Source organism: Quercus suber, unplaced genomic scaffold, assembly GCF_002906115.3.
Source record: "Quercus suber isolate HL8 unplaced genomic scaffold, Cork oak 2.0 scaffold_696, whole genome shotgun sequence".
In the NCBI taxonomy this organism is placed as follows: Eukaryota; Viridiplantae; Streptophyta; class Magnoliopsida; order Fagales; family Fagaceae; genus Quercus; species Quercus suber.
Window position 1 is genome coordinate 351,940 of NW_027070137.1, and position 11,973 is coordinate 363,912.

Consider the following 11,973-nt stretch of genomic DNA (forward strand, 5'->3'; position numbering starts at 1 on the left):
GACTTGAAAGAACAGCAATTAATGATATATAAATGTTGGAGAAAAGGGTTTCGGTCATCACTTCTACAGGCATGGACTCCAGAGCATCACATCCCTCAATTTTGAGGCTATGTAGACCTGTTAATCCATCAGTTGTGACATTCTTGAAACTTTCATGCTTTCAAAGGGAGGTCTTGCAGTCCATCTTGGTTGGACCAGCTGTTGTTTGGAACAGCAGCTTCATCAGATTCTGTGGCAACTTGCATCATGGCAATGAGGATTCTGCAGCATCTTGAGTTAAGGGCAATGAGGATTCCAGGGCACCTTGAGTCCTAAGCAATGAGGATTCCATGGCACCTTGAGTAATAGGCAATGGGGATTCTGTGGCACCTGCAGATGTAAAGACATTCATTTGCTCCGAGAATGAGGTTTTTTATCCCTACTTACGAAGAGAACCTTATCATGGTAATGTAAAGCTTTTTGCATAATAATGCCTCTATCGTAAGTGTATTCATGAGCTCCAGAGATTCAGAAATCTCAACTTTTACAATAGAAGGCAATTGCTTGGGTAAGTTCCTCTTCAGCTTGGGCATCTCCGAATACAGAGCTCTCGCAGACATGGGAATTCATCACCTTTGACTTCAAATGAAAGCCATTCTTCCCATTCCAACATCCCCTCAAATGTTAAAGTCTCCAAAGACCGAAATGGCTTATTTATCCCATAGAATTCAGCACTCACCTCTTTACTGCATTCATCCATTCAATAATGAGGACTTTAAGAGATGAGAGCTGCCCAATGGGTGGCAATTCTAAGCAATTCTTGCAATTGCTAGAACGCAGGAACACCATGTTGGAGAATGAAAAATCACCCAACCAATTTGGAAATCTTGAGCCAAGGTAAAATTTATTCTGAGGCTTCTTTAAATTTGTATGAGGTACTAAATGTTCAAGCACATCTCCATCTTTTTTGGATCAAAAGTATACTCAACCCATTCTAACACTGCTCATCAAGGTATGTTTCTCTTCCAACCGGGCCTCAGCTGCATGTTTTGCAGAGACCATGTTCTGCAACTTTGAAATGTGAAGTGTCCCATGAAGATACAAAAGCCTCCCCAACTCTATACTGTTGAGCCGCTTTCTTTGCCCACAACAAAGTTAGACAGTGTTTGTAGTCTTTCTAACCTACTCATTTCTTTTGGCATCTCATTTAGTTTAGTTCCATCAATATGAAGATGACGCAACTTAATAAGAGTCGACATGTTTTTGGCAATTCAGTTAGAGAACGACAATTTGACAATATCAAAGTTTGTAAATTGAGGAGAGCACATACTGATTCTGGTAAAATTTTGATTGCTGTGTGAGAGAGATCTATTACCTCAGATGTTTCAAGATGTCGATTGAAACGGGTAGACCAGTGATATTATAATGAGATAAGGAAAGCACTCGTAAGAACTTCAGTTTGGACAGAAAACTCTTCGTCTCAACATTACTTAAATGAAGTGATTCATTAGCCAGGGGCAAAAAGGTCCTTAAAAAACTTGGCTTTATCAATGGCATTGAGTATTATTGAAACAGATGGATGCAAAGATACTTTTTGCTGCATTCTATGTCTTCCTTGTCCTCTCCTACCAATGTGGGTAAAGAAGACAAATACCGGGTCCTTATAGAGAATGAGAAATATTATTGTCCTTCAATCTGAAGCAATATTCCCAGAAACACGTAAGGCAAGTTATTCATAAGATGGTGCATCATGAACGTGATTTATTGCGACTTGATTGTTGAAAAAAAGATCTAAATAATAATTCTTGAAAGCAATCCTCACCAATCTTTTCATTCTACAATTTGCTCCGGGCTGTTGCAGAAGACCTTCTGCCATCCATAAGAGACTCAATTCCTCCTTTTAATTGTAATTGGGGATATTGAACAATAGCAAAGCATGCTTTAGATGAGAGGTAAATATATAACTCAGTCTTAAATGAAGGTTAATGATGTCACTCCTACACTTGAAAATGAAAAATGCTTCAGGTGATCCAGTATGGCACTCCACTCCTCAACTTGTCGCTTAAAGCGCAGGACACCCCAAGTGCTCTTACAGCTAAAGGCAAACCATGACACTTCTGTGCAATTTGTCTGCCAATGGCTTCTATTCTGGATATGAACTAGGATTTTCGTTCCCAAAAGCAAATTTAGCAAATAAAGACCAACATTCTGGTTTGATATGCTCTCATATGATAAGCACTGACAGTGCCGACCATTGATGCGATAGACTTGATGTCTGGTGGTTACAATAACAAACTTTCTTTGCAGCCCCTCAAAAGAAGAGAGGAAGAACAGCCATTTTTGTAAATATTTTTGTAAATATCGGTTGATTTATTAGAACACATATCATCTAGAACAAGTAGAAATTTCTTTCCCTTAAGGATCTCCTGCAATCTAACTTGAAGCAAATTTACCTCCTTGAGACGACAAGGCTGCAAAGTTAACGACTCAAAAATTGCTTTGAGCACATCAAAAGTATTGTCAACAACATTGTCAAAAGTTTGCGAAGTTGAGCCCAGCCTTGATATCAAAATGTTGACATACTTTGCGGTCGTCAAAAACAAGACGAGCAAGAGTGGTCTTCCCTATCCCCATGTCACCCACAATCGGAATCACAGACAATTTTCTTCAAACATGCATCACCTGACAGCAAAAGATCAATAATTTCTTGTTTTTCAGACTCTCTACCGAATACTACTTCAAAGTCTTCTTCTCCAAAAGAGGCGGTGATGCTCTCTGAGACTGTTTCTCACCGAATCCGAGTTTATTTACTTGCTTCGCAAGGGATCCTATGCTGTTAACGATCAGTTCCAGGCTACTTTCTATCCTGTTTTCGAGGTTCCATTCCGGACTTGACTCAGTCTGAGACTCGGTCTGAGAGGTCTGAAGGAGGCCGGATCGGTGAAGGGCTAAATTACTTTCTGTTTTCTTTTATCCCCCCTCTCTATTTTGACCCCTTTTTCTCTTGACTTGGTCCGAGATTTCGCAGACGTGACCAGAGATTTAAAAGACAAACGTTCACTGCTGAGGTGTCGGAATGGGGAAGACGTAAAGACCGTACGGTTTTACCACAATCGCAGTCCTTTGGACTCCACTACCGGACTTTTCTTGGTTTGACGTTCAGCATCCAGTCTGTGTCGCAAAGCGTCAGTACATATCTCATCCATGAGATCCTCCGCATAAAAGACATCATCTTGAAGCTGTTGGAGCCACTCTCTAACTGCTTTGTGCTCGATCTGCTTCTCCTCAGCATCATCGACCCCTTAGCAATAGATAGCAGTTCTCTCTTCAAATTCTCTAGCAAATCACAATTGAGTTTCCAACTACAAAGAAATCAATGACCTCACTAGAATCCATATTCAATAGCACCTGAATTGCAGCTCCAACCCCAGCCATGTTGCTCCCCTCTCGTGAAAGTTAACTTGGAATTGAGAGGCAAATAGTGGAGGAATAAAGTTGAGCTTCTCCAATCCCTGAAAGATTCAGGCAAATAAAGTATATATAGCAGAAATTAGTCTTCCGCGGGACGGAAAGCGCATTTGAAAGCTTAAACAGATCTTCTTCTCATTAACCAAAAAATAAAAAAGCTTAAATAGATCTATCAGCCAGTTCTAGCAATATTCAGGCAGAGGCAGATCCAAAGATCCAAAGTTATCTTAACAGAGAGAGAGAAAGAGGGATACCAGAAAGAGATCGATTTTCTTTGCAGATCGATTTTCTTGCGTAGGATTTAATCAGAGGTGGAAGAAAGTTTCTGTTGATCGACGCCTAGCAATAGCATCTAATGCTAAGTATTCTGTCAACACTCAACAGAGTATTAGTTTTCTAAAAAAATTTATTAGTCCATCCAACAAATAAAAGATATCATTTAGTATCTATAATTTATTTATATCCTTCACCGCCGGGCCTAATTGCCTGAGTGGTACCCGTTACCTTACGTGACCGTTCTCTACAATAATAAATTACCCACCAAAAAAAAAAAAATTATTTATATCTTTTCTTGTTAAAAATTAATCTAATATATATATATATATATATAAAGGCTGTAATAATTTATATTTATATAACCTTTGTAATCTCTCTTAAAATCATGACATGTCATATTTTCTTTAATAGCGAAAAATATAGTTCCAAATACAAATAAAATCATAAAAAAAATGCCTAATAGTAGAATATTTAGTTCCTTATACAAATAATCATAATAAATGAAAATTAATAATTTGGAACGAAAATTTTTTTTCCCTCTTTCTTGCCCTTTTTAAGCTTGTTTTGGTTAGAAATAAAGCCGGAATGATGTTTTTTATTTTTTTGAATTCTTATACTATTTTTTGGGAATTTTCTAAACCAAGTTGGGTAAGAACATAATCGAAACGAAATTTTTTTTTCCTCTTTCTCGGCCTTTCCTGGCCTGTTTTGGCTAGAAATAAAGCCGGAATTATATTTTTTTAATTTTTTGAATTTTTATACTATTTTTTGGGAATTTTCTAAACCGAGTTGGGTAGGAATGAAATCGGAACGATTTTTTTTGCCTCTTTCTCGGCCTTTCTAGGCCCGTTTCGGCTAGAAATAAAGCCGGAATGATGTTTTTTTATTTTTTTGAATTTTTAGTAGAATATTTAGTTCCTTATACAAAATAATCATAATAAATGAAAATTAATAATTACCATAGTTATTAAATTTAATAATTAATAACTATGGTAATTGTTAATTATTAAATTTACACACACATATATACTTAGATTAGGTTAGAGTAGAAATTCTATCTTGTATAAAAAAAAAATTAAAAAAAATAATAATAGAGAGAAAAAATTATATAATGTCACACTTTTCTGCATTGTACATAGGGGTGGCAATGCGGCAAGGCCGAAAGATGGGGACTTTACCCCTGCCCCGCATGATTTTTTATTACCTTGTCCTCACCTTTCTTGGTACAAGAGGGCAAACTACTTTGCCTCATCCCTGCCCTGCAAAACTTAACTTCATGTTAATCTGTTACATCCTACCCTGCATGTATTACAAATTTTTTTTTTATTATATAAAACTTGTTTTGTTAATATAGATATACTTGAAATCACAAATGAATTTATTACATTAAATCAAACTAATTTTTATTCAAGACTGAATAATATTACCCAAAGTGTTTAACATGACAATATTATGATAAAACAAAAAGTCTTATGATTTATGCATTTAAATATTTAGTAATACAAACTAAGTCTTTAACACTAATAAATCAGGGTGGGGGCGAGGCGAGATGAGCTTTTTAGTCCCGCTATAGACACCGCAATTTGTACCCTTTACAACTCGGGCCCCTGTTCCCTAATGATGCTTAAACTTTACAGCCCAATGCTAGTGTAGAGCCCAATCAGATATCAAATTGACTTAAGGAGTGTTAAAATGGAGAATATAATCTATTAAATGAGAAAAAATCTATTTTTGGAAATAAAAGACCAAAGTGGCCCTCGGCCCACATACGTGGGCAACGATCTGTGTACGTGGGCCAAAGCATGCGTATGCAAGCACACTCCTGAGTACGCAGCTAGAGTTTCAGAAATATAAAAAAGACAAGTTTTTTGTAATAATGGCTGAGGTTTGGAGTGAATCCCACATTGTCTAAGAGCCGTTCCAAACCACATTTTCCACTATATAAAGCCTTACATGATACATTTCCAAAACACACAGAAATCCTATAGGAAAAACCTAAGATTCACTAGAAAATATTGAATCAAAAGGGAGTTTTTTCACAAAACACCCTCATGTCATTTTTATCTGGTTGGGACCTTTTCTGGCCCCCAATCCTTTAAGTTTAAAAGTTTCTAATCACTGTTTTATTGAATTGATAGGCTAAAAATGTATTGACCCCTTGTGATGAATTAACTGATTAATTAGCTAAGTTTATTAATTAATCAAATTAACATGCAAGATGCGTGGTAGCATAAACAAATCACCAATTAAACTAAATGTGCAGTGGAAACTAAATTGACATGATGATTTGTTTACGAATGGGGAACACCTACACGACAAAAACCCCGCCAGATGATTTTAAGGTCACCACTCCTAAGAATCCACTATTATCAAAACAAGCGGTTATAAGTAAAAGAATCCCAGTACCTTGCACCAACTTACAGTTGAACCCTTACCCCAATACCCAATTGGACTTGTTCTGTAGTGACAATCTCTCCTTTTCAATGCACGGCTCCCAGTACGTGACTAACCAATTGCGCGGATCCCAGTACGCGACTTGATCACCAACTTGAGAAGGATGTTGGCTGCAAAGTTTTTCTGTTCATCACACAATGAAGATCATGAAGTTGCTTGGTCATTAAAACCTATGGTGTACAAACATAGCAGCTTCTTCAAGAGAAAGAAGAACTAGGGCAAATTCTGTCTCCGGTCACAATTTGCATGAACAAGACTTTGCTCTACACTTGTGCAATGTGCGTAACCTTTGACGGCCCTTAAAATAATCCTTATATATGTTTAGAGTTGTGAGAAAAGAAAGCCTAAACACATACTCACGGATTGGATGAAAAACAGCTCTGCAAAACTGAGTTTTATAAACCTCGATAGATAGTCATCTATCGAGCTAGCTGTCATGCCACGGGCTTTAGCAGCTTTTAAACCTCGATAGATGCTAGCTGTCGAGATTTAAAATCCAGCACTTCATTACTTGATTCTTGGACAGACTTGCATGGGTTTAACACTTGAACTTGAAACCTTATTTCCTAAAACATTAAACACATCCTAGATCTACCCAATTATAAGTAAAGTGAGGTTTGTCAAAGGATTAGCCAATTCCATAAAATGTTGACATATGTTCCGAACATTGAATCACATATGTCCTAACATGAATTGTGATAGATTTGATTGAAGGGAATATAAAGCCTTACATGGTACATTTTCAAAACACATAGAAATTCTACGGGAAAAACCTAAGATTCATTACAAAATAGTGAATCAAAAGGGAGTTTTTCACAAAACACCTTCAAGTCATTTTTATCTGGTTGGGACCTTTTTTTGGCCCCAATCCTTTGAGTCTAAAAGCTTTTAATCTCTATTTTATTGAATTGTGATAGATTTGACTGAAGGGAATGGTCAAAAAATCAAGCTTGAAGAGATTTTTTTTTTAAAGTATCCCTTAAACCCTTTCTTTTTCTTTTCGCCTTTAGTCTCTATTTTAATCTTGTTTCTTTGCTTAGTTTATGTTTATGTATGCTTGTTTAGGTTAGTTTTACAATTCTTTTCATGTTTTATGTATGTTAGGTTGTTAGAATTCCTGTTTTGAGGTTCTACTCTATTTTTGTGTTTTTAGGTTTTCTAGGCAAAAGGCTGTGTACGCATAATCTTGCCTATGTATGCAAGCTTCATTATGCACATGCAGGCTTGTTATTGCATGCATAAGCCGTTATCCAGAAACACTAATTTTTTATTTGTTTGTTTTGCTTCTGCTTTCACATGTTGTTCTGTTTAGTCTTCTTTTCTGTGTTTTTATGCTTCAAAAGTCTCTATTTCACGTGTTTGTTTGTTTATTTTCTATCATATGTTTAGATTAGGGTTTCTTAGTTTTAATGCCATGCCATTCATTTACATGTCCCTGCATTAATGCCATAGGTGTTAAGTTGCTACAAGGTAAGTAAAGGTAAGTTATGCATTGATATGGACATGCATTTTTGTGATTAATATATTTATATGATGTTTGATTTTAGGTATGAATGTTTATATGATCTTATGATTGTCACGATTGGGTTGCTGCCTTTGTTTGAGATGAATGATATAATAGGGTTTCACATGCTAGGGTTTTTCATGTATGGGTTTGGCTTTCTTTTTTTTATGGGTAGATGTGTATATGCTTTGGGGATGAATGATGCCATGTTGTATGTTTAGATGTATGCTAGTGTGTGTGTGAGTTTAGGATACAAGTATTGAATTTGATTTTATCAAGGTTAAGACGTAAGACACAATGATGGGAGGCCAACCTTAGGGTTGGGTGGTCTTGGGTGCCTAACACCTTCCCAAGAACGTACCTAAACTCCGAACCCATATCTCTGGTAGTAAGATCAAAAGGTCCTTGCTTATGAGGACGCCATATATATGGTTCCTAGGCCATTGCAAAAACTAGGTGACGACTCCATTTCGTTGTGTCCGCAATGGCGACTCCACTGGGGATAGTAAGTTTAATTCCTATGTGTCTTATTTCTTAACCTTAATAAAAACTATTTCAATACTTGTTTGCACACACATCACTTGTTCTCTTTTGTCCCTTAACCTTGGTTAGTGATGAGTGGGAAGATGGAAGGCTTCATTCAAGCCCAAATCTTTCGGAGTTCATCCCACCAACTCATAATCGGTGCTATCCCCTATAATGGGCTTTGAGTACGATAAAGGTTTGCAACCAATCCACTATGGGGTCCACTTAGGCCATCAATTAGAATCATAGCCCACCAAGTTGTGAGTTACCTACTTTTCTATCCCTTTAGCCTTAGGGAGCCTACCCACACTAGGGAGATCCTAGATCCTATCACAAAGGATACCTTTTATATCTCTTGTTTGTTCAACCATATATCATGTGTTTACCTAATTCTAAAGAACAAATAAAAGATGTAAAAAATGGAAGGGATGGCCTTAAAGTTATGGTATACTCTAAGATNTGGTTAGAAATAAAGCCGGAATGATGTTTTTTATTTTTTTGAATTCTTATACTATTTTTTGGGAATTTTCTAAACCAAGTTGGGTAAGAACATAATCGAAACGAAATTTTTTTTTCCTCTTTCTCGGCCTTTCCTGGCCTGTTTTGGCTAGAAATAAAGCCGGAATTATATTTTTTTAATTTTTTGAATTTTTATACTATTTTTTGGGAATTTTCTAAACCGAGTTGGGTAGGAATGAAATCGGAACGATTTTTTTTGCCTCTTTCTCGGCCTTTCTAGGCCCGTTTCGGCTAGAAATAAAGCCGGAATGATGTTTTTTTATTTTTTTGAATTTTTAGTAGAATATTTAGTTCCTTATACAAAATAATCATAATAAATGAAAATTAATAATTACCATAGTTATTAAATTTAATAATTAATAACTATGGTAATTGTTAATTATTAAATTTACACACACATATATACTTAGATTAGGTTAGAGTAGAAATTCTATCTTGTATAAAAAAAAAATTAAAAAAAATAATAATAGAGAGAAAAAATTATATAATGTCACACTTTTCTGCATTGTACATAGGGGTGGCAATGCGGCAAGGCCGAAAGATGGGGACTTTACCCCTGCCCCGCATGATTTTTTATTACCTTGTCCTCACCTTTCTTGGTACAAGAGGGCAAACTACTTTGCCTCATCCCTGCCCTGCAAAACTTAACTTCATGTTAATCTGTTACATCCTACCCTGCATGTATTACAAATTTTTTTTTTATTATATAAAACTTGTTTTGTTAATATAGATATACTTGAAATCACAAATGAATTTATTACATTAAATCAAACTAATTTTTATTCAAGACTGAATAATATTACCCAAAGTGTTTAACATGACAATATTATGATAAAACAAAAAGTCTTATGATTTATGCATTTAAATATTTAGTAATACAAACTAAGTCTTTAACACTAATAAATCAGGGTGGGGGCGAGGCGAGATGAGCTTTTTAGTCCCGCTATAGACACCGCAATTTGTACCCTTTACAACTCGGGCCCCTGTTCCCTAATGATGCTTAAACTTTACAGCCCAATGCTAGTGTAGAGCCCAATCAGATATCAAATTGACTTAAGGAGTGTTAAAATGGAGAATATAATCTATTAAATGAGAAAAAATCTATTTTTGGAAATAAAAGACCAAAGTGGCCCTCGGCCCACATACGTGGGCAACGATCTGTGTACGTGGGCCAAAGCATGCGTATGCAAGCACACTCCTGAGTACGCAGCTAGAGTTTCAGAAATATAAAAAAGACAAGTTTTTTGTAATAATGGCTGAGGTTTGGAGTGAATCCCACATTGTCTAAGAGCCGTTCCAAACCACATTTTCCACTATATAAAGCCTTACATGATACATTTCCAAAACACACAGAAATCCTATAGGAAAAACCTAAGATTCACTAGAAAATATTGAATCAAAAGGGAGTTTTTTCACAAAACACCCTCATGTCATTTTTATCTGGTTGGGACCTTTTCTGGCCCCCAATCCTTTAAGTTTAAAAGTTTCTAATCACTGTTTTATTGAATTGATAGGCTAAAAATGTATTGACCCCTTGTGATGAATTAACTGATTAATTAGCTAAGTTTATTAATTAATCAAATTAACATGCAAGATGCGTGGTAGCATAAACAAATCACCAATTAAACTAAATGTGCAGTGGAAACTAAATTGACATGATGATTTGTTTACGAATGGGGAACACCTACACGACAAAAACCCCGCCAGATGATTTTAAGGTCACCACTCCTAAGAATCCACTATTATCAAAACAAGCGGTTATAAGTAAAAGAATCCCAGTACCTTGCACCAACTTACAGTTGAACCCTTACCCCAATACCCAATTGGACTTGTTCTGTAGTGACAATCTCTCCTTTTCAATGCACGGCTCCCAGTACGTGACTAACCAATTGCGCGGATCCCAGTACGCGACTTGATCACCAACTTGAGAAGGATGTTGGCTGCAAAGTTTTTCTGTTCATCACACAATGAAGATCATGAAGTTGCTTGGTCATTAAAACCTATGGTGTACAAACATAGCAGCTTCTTCAAGAGAAAGAAGAACTAGGGCAAATTCTGTCTCCGGTCACAATTTGCATGAACAAGACTTTGCTCTACACTTGTGCAATGTGCGTAACCTTTGACGGCCCTTAAAATAATCCTTATATATGTTTAGAGTTGTGAGAAAAGAAAGCCTAAACACATACTCACGGATTGGATGAAAAACAGCTCTGCAAAACTGAGTTTTATAAACCTCGATAGATAGTCATCTATCGAGCTAGCTGTCATGCCACGGGCTTTAGCAGCTTTTAAACCTCGATAGATGCTAGCTGTCGAGATTTAAAATCCAGCACTTCATTACTTGATTCTTGGACAGACTTGCATGGGTTTAACACTTGAACTTGAAACCTTATTTCCTAAAACATTAAACACATCCTAGATCTACCCAATTATAAGTAAAGTGAGGTTTGTCAAAGGATTAGCCAATTCCATAAAATGTTGACATATGTTCCGAACATTGAATCACATATGTCCTAACATGAATTGTGATAGATTTGATTGAAGGGAATATAAAGCCTTACATGGTACATTTTCAAAACACATAGAAATTCTACGGGAAAAACCTAAGATTCATTACAAAATAGTGAATCAAAAGGGAGTTTTTCACAAAACACCTTCAAGTCATTTTTATCTGGTTGGGACCTTTTTTTGGCCCCAATCCTTTGAGTCTAAAAGCTTTTAATCTCTATTTTATTGAATTGTGATAGATTTGACTGAAGGGAATGGTCAAAAAATCAAGCTTGAAGAGATTTTTTTTTTAAAGTATCCCTTAAACCCTTTCTTTTTCTTTTCGCCTTTAGTCTCTATTTTAATCTTGTTTCTTTGCTTAGTTTATGTTTATGTATGCTTGTTTAGGTTAGTTTTACAATTCTTTTCATGTTTTATGTATGTTAGGTTGTTAGAATTCCTGTTTTGAGGTTCTACTCTATTTTTGTGTTTTTAGGTTTTCTAGGCAAAAGGCTGTGTACGCATAATCTTGCCTATGTATGCAAGCTTCATTATGCACATGCAGGCTTGTTATTGCATGCATAAGCCGTTATCCAGAAACACTAATTTTTTATTTGTTTGTTTTGCTTCTGCTTTCACATGTTGTTCTGTTTAGTCTTCTTTTCTGTGTTTTTATGCTTCAAAAGTCTCTATTTCACGTGTTTGTTTGTTTATTTTCTATCATATGTTTAGATTAGGGTTTCTTAGTTTTAATGCCATGC